Here is an 8,977-nt window from a genome sequence, read left to right on the forward strand (position 1 = left end):
TTCAATGCCTGATTTGTCCTGAAAAGCCTCAAGAGGAACGGACAATAACGATTGTGATGAGGAGTATGTGGCTTGGTTTTCCACACTTGGGATTTAATTGACACATGATTATGTGTTTACAGTGTCACGTAAAAATATTATGTTATTGACACATGTTGGACAGATGCTTTATTCCATGCAGTCGCGCCGTCAGTGGACAGTATAGTGACGGGATTAAATAATGGAGAATTTTGATGAAGGAGATGTTTCTGGAGTTGTAACTGAGAAATAACGCAGTTGACTTAAATTATTCTGATTACTTTAACGCATGAGATACGGGTTGAAATTAAACGTATGAAGGGCGATGATAAAACATAATCGTTCTTCTCACTCTACATTTCTTCAGTCTGACTTCAGTTCACCACCACACCGTCTGTGTCGCCAATTCTCCTTTCCCTCCAAACCATGCGTACGCATGGGTCAGAGTTTGCTTAGGGCTGCACACATTCTCCCGTCAGGTTAGTTTTTTACAGATCACAACCTTGGCGTGGAAAGTCACGTACGCCACTTTCTGTCCCGTTTTGAGCGTACGCAACGATTATAAATGAGTAGGGTTGCCAACTTTAAGAAATTAAAATAAGGGACGCTCACCACGGGCCCGAATCCTGTGGGACGGGGCGCCCGCAGCAGTGGTATGTTTTATTTTGTGCTGGTGTTTTTAGTAAAGGGTTGATCAAGAAAGCAATTAGTCATACTTGAAGCTTGAAATGCTTTATTATCATAAAACATTCTCTTATAAAGTGCAGTCAATTAAATCTTGAATGAAATCTCTTTGTGTGGCGTGTGCAGCAATGAACTTTTAAAATATAAACTAAATAAACTGAGAACTTCATGTTACTTTTTAAGTGCATAACTATAGGGACTCTCTTTGAACATTTTTACAAAAAAAAAACAGTACAAATAAACAACAAAAACACTTATGTAAAAAAAGAAAGTGCAAAACATTACTCCTTCCCTCAACATTACTCCTCCCCTCAAAACTGTTACTTCTTTTTCCAGGTGTACTTCTTGTTACTCCTTGCAGCACTGAGTAACTCTTTGTCTTTCAAAGCGCTGTTGTAAAACTCTGAACAGGACTGCTCAAAGTTGAGAGTGATCAGCAGCTCACTTCTCATGAGCTCTGTGGAGCACCTATTCCTGCAGTCACTCCATTTGTTGGCCATTCTGGAGAAGATCCTTTCCACACATCCAGTGGATGCTGGGATGCTCAGGATGTGTCTGGTGATAGACAGCATGTTTGGCAGGTCAGCTACTCGAAAGAGAGCCACCAACCTGGCAGCCACACCTTTGGACTTCCATTCATCTTCAGCATCTTCTTTGAGCCTCTTCAGAATGGGTTTTGCTGTGGAGCATTCATCATAAAGTTCATCCATGTTGACTTTATGGATGACGTTGAGCTTGGTGGTCACCCTCTCAATGTCAGTAAAGGTCATGGTGCCATGGTGCAGAGAGAGAGGTTGCAGTGAGAACAACCAGTAGTCTTCCGAAAAGTTGAACCATTTCTCAACATATGAGAGTGCTGTGTTGAGGAATACAGTAAAATCTGCCCTTGCCATGTCAGCATCAAGTGGAAGGAGACGCTGCAGCTTCAATTTAGTTAAGTAGCCATAGAACTGTTAATCTCGTCTCTGTGTGAGCTTTTGCTTGAAGTTTTCCATGATGGAATATAACTCAACACAGGTGGTTTCATCACTCTCCAACTTCTTTACAACTTCCTCAAAGAGAGAGAGGATATTATTGCAGAAAAGAAGGTAAACCTCCACAATGTCTCCATCTTCCTCAGTTGAGTCCTCACTGAAATTTAACAATGCTCGAAGTTGTTTGGGACACTCCTCCCCCCAGGCTGATGAAGAACGATTTCAGTGCAATCCAGGTTTGCATTAGCCGGGTGATGGCTGGATTAAGGGAGAGCCACCTGGTTGTGACATGTCGCAGAATTTCCTGGAACGCAACATCACAAAACCTACAAAACTCTTTGAGTGATTCTCTTCGTTTGGCAGATGTGGAAAAGAAGGCATAGACCTTCAGCACAACATTTTCCACATCTACAGTGAGCTGGTCAAGAGCATGCTTCACTGAGTTGTGCAAAATATGGGCATGGCAGTTTCCTTGCAGCAGATCTTTTTATTACTTCTTCCAGTTGGTGAAGACAGAGTCTTGAATTCCATAATTCACATTTGTGTTGTCTGCAGTGCACTAAATGCTGTCACATGATCCAACGATAAGCCAAATTTGTCAAGCGACTGCTCTGTGAGAGCTACAATCCCAGCAGCGGACTCCTCTGCATTTTCAATGAAATCCAGCATTTTGTTGGTGACCCCGCATTCTGGACTGAAGTATTGAACAGCAAGGGGGAACATCTTCCTGTTGCCTTTATTTGATGCATCTGTCTGAATGGAAAATGGGAGGGGTTTATCTGATGTTAGGGCCTTAAGAACATCAGCCACTGCCTTTGGAGCAAGTACATCTTTAACCACTGCCTCTGCCTTTGTTCTCCCTATACATTTCTTTTACAATTTTTGAATCCAGGAGAATCTTTTGATTCAGTTTATGTGCACAGTCAACACTGTTGTAGCTGAGGTTGTGTCTGACTGTGTGGTACACCTGTGTCACCTCAGCTGCGGTAATATAGAGAGGAAGAGTGGGATGACATATTGTTGATTAAATTGAACATTTGTCTGCTGCCTGTCTTGGAACTCGAAAAGAAGTCAGGTCATCCAAACAGTTAATCCACACTAATAATATAATTGATGTAATGATCACTGAACACTGCATTCCTCAAAAATATAAAAATTGTGACACAGAATACACAGAAAGCTCTACAAACATTTTTAATCTAGGAAATGTATGTATATTAAAGAATAAAGGTTTTCTTTTAACAAATGTATTTTTTTATTTATTAACTGTTAATCCATTAGTATGATTTGTTCTTTAAATGGCCATATATAATATTTATATACTTCTGTACATTAAATAAATGGTCGTTCATTCGACTTTTAAAACTCAACATCCTAAACAATCAATCAAACCACAACAGTTTACTAAAATAGGCTCTGCCCATGCACTGCGATGTTCTGGCAAAAGCACAACCAGATAGGAAATCAATCACAACATAATGTCCCATACCGTATCAACCTCAGGAGATGATTGTGGTATGAAGAACTGTGACACTGACGCTTGGGTCTTCTGTGATCTTTCGTGTCTGCAGTGTTGCTCTCCTGTTGCATGCTGTCTGATGTCAGACAGCCCACCGTGCGCCACTGAAAACACTCGTCGACATATTTTACAACTTGCCTTGTAAACATCTCCATTGACGCTGTCCAGCCAAGGATGTGCGTCTTCCCACTCACGTCCGTACTTCGGCAAGCGTTTACGCTTTTGAGGACGTGGTGGAGTACCGGGTGTAGTGGGCATTTTTAAAAGGCGCGGGTTTTGTGAGCAGCGCCGGTGTGTGGTGTCTGTCGCTAGGCAACCGTGACCACCAAACGCATGCGCAGACACACAGATGACCGGAGCGGGTCTTGCGTAGATCCCGCCGCGACAATTTCGCTGACCGTAGTATTCCCTGTGTTTTGTTTTGATCATTATTGTTAGATTTAGTATTTGTGTGTGTGACAGACATGTGTATTGGACATTTATGGAAATACGGAACAAATTGCGTCCCGTATTGGTTCAATACGGGACGCAACATTTAATTGCCAAATAAGGGACGATTCCGTATTTTACGGGACGGTTGGCAACCCTATAAATGAGACCCCTGGGCTTAAGAGGGGGAAAGTAAAAACTAGAGAGATTAAGGACTGGAATGATGAGTCTGTTTCTAAATTACAAGGTTGTTTTGATTGCACAGATTGGAATGTCTTCAAGGACTCTGCTTCAGATATTGATGAGCTGACTGCAGGCATGCAAACTAGTCACCTTTCGGCGAAATTCGCCGTTTTGAAGACAAAATTGACCACGTGTGATTCGTGGAGATCCGTTGAGAAAACATTTGGGGGGGGGGGGGGGGGTCTGATGGCCAGCCATGGAGTCCTTGTAGCGCCTGTTAATACATTCTCAATGGAGAGGCGAGCGGACAGAGAGAAGGCGCAGCATTCTGTCAGGCGGCACGACAAGTGGGCGCACTCCCGTGGAACTGTCGCTTCCGTGCTCGTCGAACGCATGCGCGCGCTCGTGAAGCCGCGCGGCCAACCGACAGCGTGAGCGGAAAGTTGCCTACCATCTGAAACGGCCAAGCGTGAGCCCAGCGGAGCCTTTAAATGCCTCGTTTCCACCGAGCGTTTCCACGGCCGACAGTACCCTCATGGTAGGCCGGATGTCGATCGCCGCGGCAGCTACGTAAACATCCCAAAGGTGAACGACGAGAGCTGATTCCCAAAACAAACATAACAAAAATATGGTAACGTAAATAAAATATACAAACGAACAGAGCTTCGTCTCCCCGCGACCTTATATTATCTAAAACGTTCTCATCGATTCAGCCAATGAGAGTGCAATCGCGTTGCCATGGCAACGCGAGGGTAAACAAATGATAAGGCACCACCACACAAGTTAATTAACGATCGCTGTAGGCTTCAATATCATGCAAGCACTTTGTTTTCTTTTTATTTTGTTCTACATCACAATTGCATGCTTTAATAAAGTATTGTAATAGGTCCATGCTCCACCTCCTTGTTCGCCCAAGCTAACGTTTTACGCGACACGTCCATTGTCCAGAATAATACCTCGCAGTTTGTTTTTATCCCCATGTCACGCCCACTTTTGGCGGTGGAAACGCGAACCGTGCCGCAACTTTGCGAACCGAACCGAACGCACCCTCCGGTGGAAACGCGCCAAAAGAGAATTTTTCAGCGGGTCACCAGTTGTGTTGATACATACTAGTCCGAGAGAAGTCGCTGTTTTGCATGCTGCTAAACAGCGAAAGCGGGCCCTTGAGACACTGGTCCAGGCCAAGAAGAAAAATAAATAATGGCATACTCCTATTGCCCTGTCCTCCCACCTCTTTTTATTCTTCTCAATATTCGTTCTTAATTTTGTAATGTTATGTACCTATTGGGGCTGCCCTTGCACATAATAAATTAATGCTTTGTTCGTAATTGTGCGCAGTCCTGTAATTTTTTTTAGCTTGTGACTAACCCTAATACATTAAAAAATGTAAAAGAAAACTCCCCGGAGTATAAACCTGGAACCCTATAGTGGGTCTGTGTTTTTCTCACGCATCATTCTCACCTTTTTCACCCCGAGCCAGTTTGCATGCCTGTGACTGACACTGTATGCTGTTATATTTCTTTTTTCGAGGATTCAGTTATGCCTAAAGAACATGTAAAAGTGTATGCCAATAATAAGCCATGGGTCACTAGTTCCCTGAAACAAGTGCTTATGAAAAAACCAACCCGGTATCACGCGATTGCGTGCTCCTGCGCACGAACGTTAATCTATTGAAGCGTGTTCCAGAGCACGATAGTCCGACTTTTTGCGTGTTACACAGAACGAAATGTAAACCAATGCATTCTGAATGGGAGTGTTCTAAGACAATTAACGTGCTCCACAAAACGGTACGAGAGAGAGAGAAAGAGAGAGAGGGAGGGACAGAGGGAGAGAGAGAGAGAGAGAGAGAGAGAGAGAGAGGCTTCAGAAAGGGTGTGCGCAGATAGTACAGTGCACCCTAGTTATGTTTATGCCAAAACCACAAATGCTATATGTATATATTGCCTAATTATATATATTGCCTATATATATGTATAGGCTATATATATAATTAGGCTATAATTATATTATTTAGCGTGTAATGAGACAATCTATAGCCAAATTATCGAAGATGCCCGAGAATCTTCGGGGATATCAGCATGGGAAATCGGCGAATCAGACCCATGAACCTATAAAGAAAGACGTCATCTCAAGCGGGAGAGAACGTTTGCGGTGCTGGTTTGTGTCACGTAAGTACAGGGCTCTCATGTCTCATGCATTCGGCGTGAGACACACGCAATTCAACCCATGCACACGCTCGAACCTGTGCCGTGTTCCAATACCCGTACTGTCCGTACTTACAGGGGCGGGCCGTACTATTAGGCAAACCAGGCATTTGCCTGGAGCCCCGGGCCCCATAGAAGGTTTTTGGGGCCCCCAAATTTTTTTTTTTTTTTTTACTTTTATTTTTCCCGATAAAACATTAAGAACAGTTTCTTATTTACAATATTGATCTGGTCAAGAGGGCCCCAATGCATATATTTTGTCCCCATATTTATTATTTTTATAAAAATCTCTTCACAATAGTAGCATCGGGATGTCTAATTATTACTCATGTTTTGACGATCTTTCCGTGTGCACCCCATGTTACGCGCATCACGCTCATCATGCGTATATGGAAATTATGTCAAATTCAAAACAGTAAGCGGTAAGAGAGAGAGAGAGAGAAATCGAGTGAGACATAAATCGAGTGAAACATGAAGCGATCGTACGAAAGCGGTTCACATAAAAAGAAAGACCAAAGGCAGGACTTTCTTTCAAAGCTGCCAAACGTGTGTCAACAATGTTGACACATGACACACGTCATGTTGACACATGACGTGTGTCAACAAACTGACGGAGATGATGCACAACTGGTAGTGAATATTTCTCACTCTCCTTCTTCCACTTTGGTTATTGAAATTTATGACAATAACGATAACAATGACTGCGAGACACATATTCCTGTGGATGACCCAGCACTCTGGCCCAAGCTGCTGTGTCTTGGGCAGGTGCACACATATTCTTGTGGATGACCCAGCACTCTGGCCCAAGGGCCGCAGATTCACAAAAGCATACTATTACATAGTAATGAAAAATGGTGAGAGGGTGAACAGGTCTTGGTTAGTCTACAGTGAAAGTGCAGACCGTGTTTTTTGCTTTTGTTGTTGCCTTTCTGGAAAACAAAAACAACTGAGTGAGGAAGGATTTAAAGACTAGAATAACCTTGCAATGCATCTAATCAACCATGAAAGGTCTGAAGAGCACAGGAAATATAGTGATAGTTGGACGCAGCTATCAGTGGGTTTCCAGTAGTGGTTTCCAGTAGCTCACAGCAGATAGCTGCTGTGAGCTACTGGAAACCCTCAGGTAAATGAGGACTTATGGTTAACAGTCAGTGTAATGTGTCAACATAACTAATCTTATTGTTTTGTATGTTATTCTCAATTTGTAAATAGATAATTAACATTTGCATGAAAGAAGGATAGTGACTTTTGTTCATCCCTTGTATGGAGTATCTCATTATGTGATATAAGGTACTGAGACCGGTAGATGCAGGGGTCCCCAAATGACTGTTCGCCTGGAGCCCCCAAAGGGCTAAGTTCGCCACTGCGTACTTACTAGTCAAAATTTGAGTAAGATCCGGCGAAAAGAAGTATACTTCAAGGACCCGGATGCCGTACTCAAAACGGGCTAATCCTGAAGTGTGGATCGAAGGACACTCCCCGTACCAGAGCCCGTCTACGAAGAGCCTGGGCACTCCCTATACGCCCCATTGTACCGATTTTGGTTGTAGTTCCATGAGACATCCACTGGGGGTGATCGCGGGCGAGTCCAGATTGAATGGGAGTCTATGGGGCTAAACGGCTAATTATGCCTCTTTCACCTGCTTGTCGTTGAAATATCGCAAATTTTATTGCAGATTCCGCAAGTTCAATATAGATTATGGTTCAAAAGTCAAATGAGTGAGTACTTATGTCCTTTCGATTTCTTACAGTTTGGGCCGTTGTTGGCCATACACGCTAGCATTCTGCTAATGAACGCTGATTGGTCAGGGACGGACTTGCGACTGATTACGACCAGAGACCCCTCTTGACGGCATCTGAAGCTGAAGAGCATTCAGAAACGTGTTAACTCAATTTTTGCGTACTGTATTTATATTTTCCTGCAGGCCCTTTTATTTTTTAGATAACCTCTCTCAATTTCTCTCTCGTTCTCGTACCTCTAATAAGAACCTCATTGTGGAAAAGGATTGTTTTTTGTATTTTGCGTTGGACAAGTAAACCCTTTAAAAACATCACGTCGTGGTCCGGTGGATTATTTGTCGTGGATAGTGGATGAGGTATGCGACGAAGGGAAAACGGAGCGTCAAGCTGAAGCTTCACATTAGAAACATTGTTGGCCGTACATTAGTCAAAAAAAGTATGGTGAAAGTACATTGGCATAAATGGAATTTCTTCAATTTCTTGTGTTCAATGTTCAATGTGTTATATACATGGTAGGTACGGTATGACCACCTTAAATAATACAGTCAATATCCCGCTCAATATCATTTAATCTGTCATTGTCTATTTTTCGAAAATAAAGATAGTTTAAAAAAGAAATGCCTCGTAAATGTGCAATGATAAACTGCACTTACAGTGGAAACGGATTGTCCGTCTTTTCGTTTCCAAAGGACAGAAAAAGGTAACGTTCTTGCTTGCTCCTGTATGAATGGTCCTAGGCTACCTGAGGCTTCACCTGGTAAGGAAAGTGGCGCTGGAGCCCGGGTAATATCGCACATGGCTTATTCAAGTTGCGCGCTAGACATTCTCTAAAGTGTCGAGACTCAAGCACTTAACTTACCTTAACCGATTGTTCCATACAAATGGTTAGTTAACGATTTAACAACCTCAACATCTGCTATTACAGTCGTTATTTTTTTGTAGGACTTGGGCTAATGACCTTGCACAGAGGGAAAACCATCTACACCACTTGTCATTGATTTCTATGCATTCACTGATCTTTACAGATGGGTTTGTTTTAAGCCATTGAATATAATTGCTCTGCCATGCAACACATTATAAGCTACACATGTTTGTTAAATGAGAAATATGGTCTGGGTCACATTGAAACAGTAACAGTTGTATAACAGTAATTATACAAACATTATACCAACATTGCAACAGGCAAGTTTATTCAAACATCACACTAACAAGAACACAATAAGAAC

The sequence above is a fragment of the Gadus morhua genome, chromosome 22 (assembly GCF_902167405.1).
Source record: "Gadus morhua chromosome 22, gadMor3.0, whole genome shotgun sequence".
NCBI lineage: Eukaryota > Metazoa > Chordata > Actinopteri > Gadiformes > Gadidae > Gadus > Gadus morhua.